We start from the raw sequence: 12,701 nt of genomic DNA, 5'->3' as shown, positions 1-12,701 counted from the left end.
AACAAGTCTCGTCTCGTAGTTGTGATGTGTTTGAAGAATTTTAGAGTACTTAGCTCCATTGTCAGACATCTCTTTTGCGACCTCTACTCGATGTCATTTTTGCAACAGATTTTGGTATTCTGATTCGAGTCAAGCATTCACACTTTTTATGTACAAAACATTAATCAAAACGTACTGAATCGACCCATAAGAGATGCTAATATCATCTGCTATCTCTCTGATGCTAAGGGGAGGATTTTCAAGCACTTTTAACGCAAAAGTTTCGATGCTTTTCGATTGTCATTAACAATGATGGCTGGATGAGGTGAAAACTTGCTTTACTTCACGACCTGCAATGAATTCTTTTTTTTTAAATGGATACTTGTGTTTGTGAAAAAGAAGGCTATTCAAAATATTTCTGCAATATGCTCAATGATTCCCTAGCCGTAATGCCATTGGAAACACAAAGTTCCAAGCGAAGTAATTGTTCAATTTTTTATCGGTTCAAATTTCATACTTCACTTCATATTAAACAATTTGCACAAATGTAAGATTTTTTTTTTTTAAATTCCCTTTGCCACCCCAGTTTAAATGGACAAGTCCGGGTCAAAATTGATCAGATGGGATTTTGTTGTTGAAATTATTGGATGAAAAATAGATGAGATACGACCTTTGGTGGGTATATAATATGACCTATTAATACCGAAAAAAGCAGTGATCCTTTGTGACAAGAGAACGTATCGATACGGAACCACGTGGACATATGGAGATCAAACTTTACATTTTACTTCACATAAAAAAGGTTGCACAGTATAGGAATTTGTTTTTGTGTCGACTCCGGTTGCTATTCAAGTTTAAATGTGTCAGTCCGGGTCAAATTTGATTAGATGGAATTTTCTTTTTGAAATTATAAGATGAAAAATCAGAACTGAACAGCTAAAGGTCCGTGATTCGATCTTTGATCGGTCAAAACATAATATTTTCCGAAAAACTGGAGCTCTGAAATCCCTTGTGTTCAGAGAAAAAATTCACACGAATCTGTCCTAGAATATAATGAACTGAAGGGCAGTTAAAACATAGAACACATTTTTAGATTCGATTTCTCGTACATATCTGTATGTACATATGTATACAACATACAATGGCCAGTTGAATAATAAGTTTAACCAACATATGTATGTCCCTTGATGAGTTCTCTCAGATAGTAATATTTTAATGAAATACGCTTGAATATTGTCCAACAAAATCTTTGAGCAACAAAAATAAGTGTTTCTCCATTAATTAAAACTTGGAGTTATGCAGTGATTTGTTAATAATTTATAAATTGTATTTATCGTTTATAAAGTTCAGAAACTTAAGACCCTACTTTTGCCATCATCAGAATTTCTAGAATTCGTAAAATTCATATTTTTACATTCGTTATCAATTAAACTATTTTAGTCATTAAGCTAAGTTTGATTTCCGGTAATATTTTATAACACTAAACTGTCTAGCATTCACAAAAAAATGTACTTTTAATTCGATCCAGGAATTAATTTTTAATTCTCCACTGGTTAATGTTATAGGAACCTTACATAGGGTTCAACTTTTTAACAGTACTTGTTAGTAGATCAACTCTTTTCCACTCTTTCCCACTACAGTTTAAATAGTTAAGGTGAGAAAGAAACAAAGGAGAGAGGGCAGTACGAGTATAAAGATTGATTTGTTAAGGTGAGATAGATAAGGAAGGAGAGCGGGTAGTTTAAGGATGGAAAAAGGTGGAGAGATAGAGAAGAGGGAAGTAAAGTGACGAAGCATTTATGAAATATTCTGAAAACGAATCCATGACAAAGGATTGTCTGTAAAAAAAAATTTATATATTTTTGTAGATTAACATCAAAGGACTCTCTAAAATGAAAAGGCAAAACTAAAATCTTCAAAAATAACTTCAGCTTTAACTGGCCGACTTATGGTAGAACAAGAAAAATAGTCAACTTCGGCAGAACTGAAATTATAATACCCTTCATAGGTGCATTTCTTATCGCATATAGGGTCAAGGTATATTGATTTTATTTTGTTTTTGATCAGTCAGTTTCAGCCCAGCTATATCTTATAGTGATCCAACCTGGACAATTTGTTCGATGTTTATATTATCCATGCCAAATCTCGTGAAGATATCTTGACAAATAAAAATAATCTTGATTCCGAAAAATAAGGAACCTCTTCGAAACAAATAGATTCGTACAACATTCAAGATCGGTATCTCAAAAAGTGAGGGACTAACCTGCGTTAATACTGACGAACGGACCCACGGTCTGGCATGATCCGACCTCTTGTCACGTTGATCATTTTCACATATACAGGTATATTGCCAAACTTAACCTATTCGGGGTATAAAAATCGTCTATAAGTTCCAAGAATTTCATGATTTTTTCTCTTCACTAGATACACACTCTCCACCAAAGTATGTACTCCAAATTGTATCTACAATTTTATTCATCATACCCTTTTACCGCTATTTGCTACCCATATTTCTTTCATTTACGCATTTCCGTCAATTTTCATTTTAACAACACTCCATCTCCACTCTACTCCTCGGGTAGACCGTTGATTGCGTCTTCATTTGCCACACCGTTGTGTCCACACACAAAATTACCGTTAACGAAATGTCGTGGAATGCAATGCCGTTTCTTGCTGGTGCAACAACACCATTGTCCTGCTTGCGGCATGAAGTAGCTTGATGTGTATGCTTTCTTGCCTTCTTCGCTTTCTTGTTGCTGTTGTGCATTTTTTACAGTTATTTTCTTTTGCAAGGTCTGCAAAAATAAAAACGAAAGTACTTCTGCACTCCCCTACTCCTGGTCATTATGCTTACATCATTTCGTTTCGTTTCGACTGCGTTGTACGCGCCTTGCGACAATTCAGCGGCGCGGCGTTCATGCCACAAATGACTTCAGCTGCAACTTGGCCGACGCCACTGCACTTGTTGTCATCAACAATGCCACCACTGCACCCGTACGTACTACCAACACCACCATCAACCGCCGTCGCCAACACTTTGGCTTTCTTTCGGCTCGGCGGAGACGCGTCGGTTGTCTGTCGCCGTCACTTGACTAGCACTTGAGTCGCTGTGGCAGGCGGCTGGGGCTTTAACGCTGCGGCGCTGTCGTTGCATCTCATAATTCTTTCTTCGCGACACAGGCAGCGGGGTCGGCAGGTACGCCTGTGCGCGTAAATGCCGAATTGAAGTAGGAGCAGGTGGGTTTGGTGCAAGGAGCGCAGCGCTAAGATGGAGAGAGACATCGGTGTGTAATGAGGGGTAGCGCCATATGGATGAGCGTTGCAGGGAGGGGTATATGTGGTGTTGTCGTTTGCAGGGTTAAGGTCGACCGGGCGTCTCGCTGCGCAATGTTGAGGAATTGGTGAAGCATGCGACACTGCACTGGTGACGATGGCAACGGCAACAACAACAGCGTTAAGCGACAAGCGGCAACAAGCCGAAGTCGCAGTAACAACGAAAGTATACATTTCCAGACTTATGACCAGACAGCCAGACAGCGATCGATAAGGAATGACGCGCTGCAGCAGAATAAGGAATAAGCAGCACACAAACACACACACAAACATGCATAGCTTTGAAGTATTCACAGCGGAGTGGGGTGCGAAAAAAGTGAAAATGAATGAAGTTTAATGGAAATAAGCAAACAACAACAACAACAAAGGTAGAAACAGTAGCAAAAGGACACACAACCAAAATAAAAATTCAAATTATATGCGGCGCAGGCACAAAGCAAACGGGCGAAAGTATGTAAGAACCGCTTGAAGGTGTAGAAAAATAATCAATAAACGCGTAGACGCGGCCCAGGAACAGCTGTTGGAGGTATAAAGTGAAAATGTAAGAAATAATTTTTTGAAAGGACGCTCATCATTTTGAAGCGCTGTCGTGCGGGTCGAGCATTTTTAGAATTTTTTAACATAAAAGCATGCATAAAGCTCAGTAAAGAGATTTAAAGCTGCTATTTCAATCGCTCTTTTAGCACTAACTGCGGATCTTACTTCTCTGTCTGGAGGGTTGTGAGTTTGAAATGTGTTTCGAAAACTTTGGGGTAATTTTTCTCCAAGGAAGTTGAAGTTATTAGTCCTTGAAGCTTTTGGCATCCTTAGGTGAGATCCTATTCTAGAGGGTTTTGAGTTTGAAATGTGTTTTGATTACTTTTCGAAAACTTTCGGGTAGTTTTTATCCAAACACGTTGAAGTCTCTAGTCCTTGAAGCTTTTGGCATCTTTAGGTGAGATCCTGTCCAAGAGGATTGTGGATTTGAAATCTTTTTTGATTTTTTCGAAAAGTTTCGTATAGTTTTTCTGCAAGTAACTTGGAGTTATTAGTCCTTGAAGCTTTTGACGTCTTTAGGTGAGATCCTGTCCTAGAAGGTTCTGGGTTTGAAATGTGCTTTGATTACTTTTCGGAAAATTTCTGGCAGTTTTTTCTTCAAGTGCGTTAGAGTTATTAGTTAGTAGTTGTGACATTACTAAGAACTCGACTTATATTTCAGAAATAAAATTTGATCGTTTCAAGTTTGGTTTTGGTTTGCTGGAAATAGATTTCGCCGAAATAAGGCGGTCAAGAAATTTCACATTCCAGAAAGACCAATCCGTTTAGTTTTGACATGCCTTGAAATCCTCTTCCACCGTAAGACTTTAAGCGCTTGTGGCGCCGTCCTGTTGGAACCACATATTGTCCAAGTCTATATCATCTAACTCGGGCAAAAAATGTTCGGTTATCATTGAGCGATTGATTGTAGCGAATCCCATTCACAGTAACGTGCCGGTCTTGATCATCAAGGAAGAAGTACGACTCAATGTCTCCGCCGGCTCATAAACCGCACCAAACCATAATTTTTTCGGGATGCAATTGTGATTCATGGCATCGTGTAGATAACTATCTGGCCAATAATGCATATTTTGCTTATTGGCGAAGCCATTCAGTCAGAAATGAGCTCCATCGCTGAAGATGAGTTTTCGATGTAAAACCGGATCATTTTCAAGTTGTTGCTCAGCCCAATTTACGAACCTACGACGATTCTGGCGGTCAAGCGGCTTCAGTTCTTGCGTCAGTTTGTTCCTGTATGTGGATGTAGACCAAGATCTTTTCGCAAAATTCGCCACAGCGAGGTCACAGAGATGGTCAACGCTTGAGAACGAGGTGTGAAAGACTGATTTGGGTCTTTCTCAATTGATGTGCTAGCGACAGCAATATTCCCGACACTTCGGGCACTTTTTTGTGTCACTATCACTGGAACATTTTGCACTGTGTCTCTGGATTCAAATTTTTCATCTAGACGTTCAATTGTTGATCTGACAGGACGATTATGACTACTATAAATTGGACGTAGCGCTCTTGAAGTTGAGGCCACTGACTTCGAATTCGGTAGTAACTTTTAATAACTTAGACTCTTTGTTGGATCGTACGTCTTTCCATTATGAAATAGCAAACCTTAATGAGGAGAAGTGCCAAAAGAGCGGGAAAAAATATGTCGTCGTTCGCAGTCCCTATCGGTTCACTTTTGTAGTGTCCCTATTGGAAAACCCATTTGTACAAGCTACAGCTATTTCCATACTTCGCAGAAGCTGAAAGCAGAGAGTAAAGCGATGTTAAGAGTGAGAGAAAAATATGCAAAAAATTTAAATTTCTTTAGTTTGCTTCGTATGCCAACCAATTCTCAACCGAGTTTTTGAAAATTTTACCGTCGGTGAAAGCTCGTATGAATAAGTTATATGCAAGTGTATATTATATGAGTTTTTCATTAATTTTAAACTCAGTTACAAGAAGTTATTAATCTAATTTCTTATTATATATAAAAATGAAATCATGTCTTCCACGATAACTTCCACTAAGAGTATATTGTGTAGAGCGCTTAAAAACCAAATGAAAGCAGACCAAATGTTTTTGCAAGTCATAAACTGCTTAAATGAATGAAAACTTAACAACTAATTGCCTCAACGACATAACAAAACCGACTGCTAGACACAACAAGAACAACAGTAACGACGGTGGAAATTTTTATAACAACAACAACGTCAACGAAATTGGTAACAATGAAAACTACCAAAGGCGCAACAAAAACAGCAATTGAAAAAACAATTGTTTGTGCAACAACAAAAACAACAGCAGCGGCACCCATAACGCCGACGAAAGCAACAACAGCAATAAAAAATACTACGATAAACAGGAGGCGATAGCTGCTCATATAAATAAGCGCCGAGCGCGTTGGACACAAAATGAAGGAAGCGGCGAGGGGATGATAACGGTATAAAATATAAAAACTAAGAAATTAACTGCAAATATTTAACAATAAATGAAGAAAAAGGAAAAGTAAAGCCGAGACCGACGTGCCACGACGTGACGTTTTAACTGTAAATATCTATGTGTGTGTGTGAGTTTGCAAGCGCAGTTGTATGTGTGATAAGGGCAACATAAAGCAAGCAGGCAGTGCAACCTGCGCATTCACCTCCACCCACACGAGTTGCACGCGCGCGAGCTTGCACCCACAACATGCATATATGCCACATGCTGCACAATGACGTTGCAATGTCAAGCAAAAACACACACAAACATACATACAATTGCAATATATGTGGCATTTATATGTGTTTACGTGTGTAAAAAAACAACTCCGCTCACGTTGAGTGCCGCAATGGCAACAAGCGCACACTGCCACACGCTGCCGTTGCCGTGTTTAAATCCACCACAGCGCAGTTTGGTGTCTGCAACTTTGACGTTGCAACCTTTTTTGACGTACACACCGACGCATAGACTAGCTGACGTGCTGCCTGACTTCCGTGGCACCCACCAATTTATGTGTTGCTGCACAGATATGCGCGTATCCTGCCGCATACTTTGCGCCACCAACACATTTAAATTGGCCATTGCCACCATGCCCGCTCTGTAGCCACCTGCTCCGTGCCGCAGCGTCGCAGCGTATGGCGCATTCCATGCAATTTTCACTATGCAACATATTTTTGCTTTCGTTTTCATTTTGCATGGCTTCATTGCAGTTGTTGTGATTTGCTGTTATTTTATTGTCGTTTTTTCTTGATTGTTTGTTTGTTGCTTTGGCATTACTCCGTTACTGCTGCTTTCCTATTTTTACGTACAATATATTCCTTTCGAATGCGTTTGTGGCGCAGAGGTGCGCGGTGTGTGGTGGTGTAGGTGGCACTGCATGTATGTGTAGGAGTAAAATGTTTGTAAAGGAAAACAAAGTAAAAACAAAAACGAAAAATATGTTGAAGCAGCAAAAGTAGAGGCAAATAAATAAAAAAATAAATTAAATATTGAAAGGCAGGACTAATGCGAGTTCCTGCTTTAAGGTGGATACAGTCGCGATGTCATAAAATATTTAAGGAATGATGAAAAAAAATAATCAAAAATACTTAAAGCAAAAAGAAAATCGAAAGTTTGAGCATTTTTTATCGACCAGTTTGTATGACAGCTATATGCTATAGTTGTTTGATCTGAACATTTTTTTCGAATATTGTAGCAATCACTTGAAGAATAATTTGTGCAAAATTTTGTGAAGAAATCTTGTCAAATAAAAAAGTTTTTCTTACAAGGGTTTGTTTTTGAGCTACCATTTTGTATGGCAGCTATATGTTTTATTGACTCGATCTGAACCATTTTTCCTACGATTATTGCTTTGTCTTGAAAAATAATCTACGCTGAATTTCGTGAAGATATCTCGTCAAACAAAAAACTTTTCCATACAAATACTCGTTTTTGAACGGCCAATTTGTATGACAGCTATATGTTTTATTGACTCGATCTGAACTATTTTTCCTATGATTATTGCTTTATCTTGAAAAATAATCCGTACCAAATTTCGTGAAGATATCTCGTCAAACAACAAACTTTTCCATACAAACACTCGTTTTTGAACGGCCAATTTGTATGACAGCTATATACTATAGTGGTCCGATCTAAACAATTTCTTCTGAGATTATTTTTTTATCATGAAAAATAATCCATACCAAATTTCGTGAAGATATCTCGTCAAACAAAAAACTTTTCCATACAAACACTCGTTTTTGAACGGCCAATTTGTATGACAGCTATATGATTTAATTACTCGATCTGAACCATTTCTTCTGAGATTATTGCCTTGTCTTGACAAATTATCCACACTGAATTTCATGGAGATATCTTGATAAATATACAAATTTTTCATACACAGGCTGGATTTTCATAAACCAGTTTGTATGACAGCTATATGCTATAGTTGTTTGATGTGAACATTTTTTTTTTTTCGAATATTGTAGCAATGCCTTGAAAAATTATCTGTGCAAAATTTTGTGAAGATATCTCGAGAAATAAAAAGCACTTCTTTGCCTGCTTCTGGCACTATCAAATTGCTTCAGCATCTTCGTACTCTTATTGAACGCGTGCCTCCCTACCACCATATCCGCCTTTCTGCTTGCTTGCTTATTGCCTTCAAGCTTGCTATTTTCTCGACTCGCGCGCGCATTCGACATGTGTTGACCTCTGACACCTTACACAGTGCCATATGTTTCTTCTGCCAATACCCTTACCTCCTCGCAAACTTTCCGCAACTCACTACTTCCTAACATACAGACAATTTGTAGACACGTTGAGGTATCTATCTTAGCAAACAATCGTCGTCTGCATGTCTCCGCTATGTGTACCATCGCAGGCGTGGTTGTCTCAGTCGAATATTCAGACTCAAAGTCGTACTCGAAACTGAGTCGCAGCTGTTGTTGCAAGTTATGTCTTTGTTGTCTATCCTGGCGTTGTTGTCGTCTCGCAAGCATAGTTTTCGCCATTTCGTACATTGTGGTGCCGATTTCACAGGAGGCAATTGCTTATTTTATGTAGATGTCAGGTGCGGATCCCGCGCCGTCTCGTCGTCTCACAATCGTAATTTCTATTTATACATTTACCTGCTTATCAACCGACCGACCAGCCTGCTTGCTCCCAGCTGTCTACTTGTCTGTCGTATAGTCTGCGAATGCATTGGCATTGGCTGGCAAACCTCATTTTCACTACCCCACTTCGAAGCCACCTCGTATCGCTTGGCTGTCATAATCACCTGTGGTTCTTACACGACGTCTAAGGCTGCCAAGTCGCTTTCGCAATGTGACCAAGACGTTCCGTCGGCCACTCAATGCGTCGCAATGCAGTCAGACGCCCGATTTGTAGTCAATCAAAACTTGATTAGTGTGTGTATGTAGATTACTTGGAACGTGCCTTGATTTTATTTATGTGGATCTACATAAGTAGAACTGTATTGCTTTGTAGTTCGTTTGAAGCTCTCTAGACTACCTTTGCTTTGGGTGCGTCTTTTCTATTGAAAGCCACAAACGTTTCTGCTGAATGGCTGGGTGTAATGTAAGTAAATCAAAACGATTGGATAAAAGGTGGGAGTAATAAGTCTAGAAAAAAAAAATATTCATTTTGAAATGAAAGTTTAAGAGCTTTTAAGCAGTGGTGAGAAATTGTATTAGTTTTAAACAACGATTTGACTTTTTTCATAAAATCTCGAATAATTGAAACAAAGAGCTTTCTTATAAAAGCTTTCACTATTTTTGCACTGAATATTCAAGAAAGATTTTCTTACTGGCTTAAGAAGTAGGCTTTTTAAAACCAGAAGATATAATCGAACTGATACAAAAGCTGTAAAATCGTTTTAGTTTAGAAGCTTTCTGAAAGCTCTGCGTAATATCAGAAAAGTATATGCTATATTTTATTCAAAAAAGTTTAATACCAAAAGCAAAAAAAAATATTGTTAGACACGCCTGTTTACATATTTATTTTTTAAATGAGCCTTTAAGCTTTACATTTTGAAATGAAAGCTTGAGAGCTTTTAAGCAGCGGTGAAAATTTTTATTAGTTTTAAACAGTGATTTGACTTTATTTCATAAAATTTCGAAAATATTGAAACAAAAAGCTTTTTAATAAAAGCTTTCATTATTTTTGAGCTGAAATTTCAAGAACGCTTCACTTAATAGTTAAGAAGTAGGCGTTTCAAAACCAAAAAATATAATTGAACTGGTACAAATGTTCTTAAGATGTTTTCTTTAAAAGCTTTCTGAAAGCTCTGAAAGTTGTTAGACTTACCTGTTTGCATATTCGTCGTTAAATGATTTTTTCTTAAAGCAGAAGTGCCAAATTTCTCCCCTCTTCGGCGATGATTTGACCTTGTTTTTTAATATTTTGAGAGTACTGAAAGATAAAGCTTTCCAATAAGAGCTTTCACTGTTCTTCGCTGAATATTTGCGAAATATCTTCGTACACGGGTTAAGAAGTGAGTTTTTAAATACAAAAGCTTTTAGTACCAAAACATTTAATATGAAATTCGCCAGAATGTAAGCTTGTTGTGAAAGCTTTCATTTGAGCTTTACAGCTTTTAAACTACAAAACTGCAATAAATCGTCAGATTAGTAATTATATTTGAAAAGTTAGTCTTGTGTAATGCACTTAAATTTATTTAATAATAATGTCAGGTGGCAACTTTTTTATCCAACTTTTTTGATTTTTTTAACCTGATTTTTTTTTTTAATTCTTTGAAACCTCATTTCAGCACATTATATTTCCATAACTTACCATTTCAGACATTGCGTAATATTTTTAGGACGAAAATTTTTTTATACATGTGGCAACTCTGTTTTCAATTGTTTTATTTATTTAATTAAGTTTCCATAACTTACCACTCAAAGCATTGCGTAAACTTTTTCAAGACGAAAAAAAAAATTTCATACATGTGGCAACTCCGTTTTCGAAAATTTTTATTATTTAATTAGTTTTTGGCTATTGCATATGTGTATACACGAATAATACTAAAATAAACAAATTTTTGTGTAATTTTGAGTTAAGTGGCAACGCTCTAAAATAATTTATGCTTAAATAATTGCGTGTAATTTGTTATTATAAATAACTATTCATATGAAAAGACTTGTAATAATTAAATGTGGCATTATTTTAAAGATGTGTTGCAAAGTTGCATATGATTTGTTGTTTTTGTATTTTCTCACCTGTTTGCGGCTACTGTTGCCATATAGTTTGTGGAATGCAATAAAATGGCAATTAAAATAGTGAAAGTTTTCACAACAGGCAGGTAATAGTGGTTCAGACAACAACAAAGAAAATTATAGTGTTGGCAACTAGAGCAACGAACAACAACAATAACAACAAAGACGTGCTGTTATGAAGCGGACGCGGGAATGCATACTTATACATGTATGTGTATGTATGTGTGTTGAAAAGTTTTTCAAGGATGCTTCCACATATACATATGTATATGTGTATGAAGGTTGTGGCAAGTCTTCATATTACCGTTATATACATACATAGTTAGTTGCGCTCACTGCTGCATTTTTCATTTGAAGCATACATACATATGTATATAAATGTGTGCATACATATGTATATAAATGCAACATTTTTGTTTGTACACTATATACTGGCAACCAGCAACATGTTGCACAAGGATGCTGCACTTGTATCTCTATGCCTCTCTATGCCAACAATAAATGCTTCAATGTTGCAAAAGTAACTTTTCAATTGACTTCTATGCAATTGCGCTATGCATGCGCACATTGTGCTGGCATTACAAATACAAATGCAAAAGTAAGCGCCACCACGCACACATACATACGAACAAAAAGAGACCTGCATACATACAAACAGAGATAGCTTACGACTAAGCGCCGTGTAGTGCTGAGAATCATTCATGCACTTTGCGCCATTCACACAGATAGCAAGATTAAACACATCCCCACTCAGCCATACACGCACACACACATACACAGCGAAATTACTATGCACTTGCTGCCGCACATTAAACTAAACAAACTTAAAAACTTTTTCCGGCTTTTCTTCCGTTCTCGCTCACTTACTCTTTCTAACTTTTCACCGCTGACATTGCATTGCGCTTGCTCACCACCCTCCTACTCACCTGCCGCACTTCCATTTGGTGGTGGTGGCGCTCAATGTGCTTTTAGCTATTCTTTCAACTTTTTGTTGCATCAACGAGGTTGATGACATGGTTAGCTCAGTGTTTGGAAGTTGTGCTTCTGCGGTCGTCTGAATGAATGCTGCTGCGCTTGCAACACAAAACACTCGCGTACACCGCCCCCTAACTGCATGCACACACCGCGCCCACCGCCCACCGCCAAAGCGCCGGCAACTATGTTAGTGCACACTTTCAGTTGTTATTGTTGGCTTTTGTGTGAGTAGAGCGCAACATAAACTTGAACTTTGTGAAATATTTGCGCGCGCTATTCACGTGAATTAAGCGAAGCGCCGCCAAGCGCCGGGCGCGGCAGGCGGTTGGCGGTGCTGCGCGTTTAAGTATGGCAGTTTTAAATGCCAATTGAAAGTAAACATCTTAAATTCTGCATTAAAAATATTGTATGCTGCGGAAAAGTTGGCGGCAAGTGAAATTAAAATGAAAGCTACGAGAGCGGAGCTTTAAGCTGCGAGTGGGTTGGGTACGTTTTAGAGCAAATTCGCGATTTTAAAGTAAAAAATGTTGTATGCCACAGAAAAGTTGGCGGCAAGTGAAATTAAAACGAAAGCTTCGAAAGTGAGCTTTAAGCTGCGAGTGGGTTGGCACGTTTTAGAGCAAATTAATGATTTTAAGGTAAAAAATATTGTTTGACACAGAAAAGTTGATGGCAAATGAAATTAAGATGAAAGCTTCGATAGCGGAGCTTAAAGCTGCGTGGGAA

At 37.9% G+C, this 12,701-nt stretch overlaps 1 protein-coding gene across 13 annotated transcripts in view; it reads left to right on the top strand.

Moving 5' to 3' along the window:
- Nucleotides 1–12,701, top strand: part of LOC105229801 (platelet binding protein GspB) — a 453,756-nt gene that overhangs the window by 61,359 nt on the left and 379,696 nt on the right. The window lies entirely within an intron of this gene.

The sequence above is a fragment of the Bactrocera dorsalis genome, chromosome 4, assembly GCF_023373825.1.
Source record: "Bactrocera dorsalis isolate Fly_Bdor chromosome 4, ASM2337382v1, whole genome shotgun sequence".
Classification (NCBI taxonomy): domain Eukaryota; kingdom Metazoa; phylum Arthropoda; class Insecta; order Diptera; family Tephritidae; genus Bactrocera; species Bactrocera dorsalis.
Note: the sequence above shows the minus strand (reverse complement) of the source record. Positions and strands in the feature narration are given on the sequence as shown.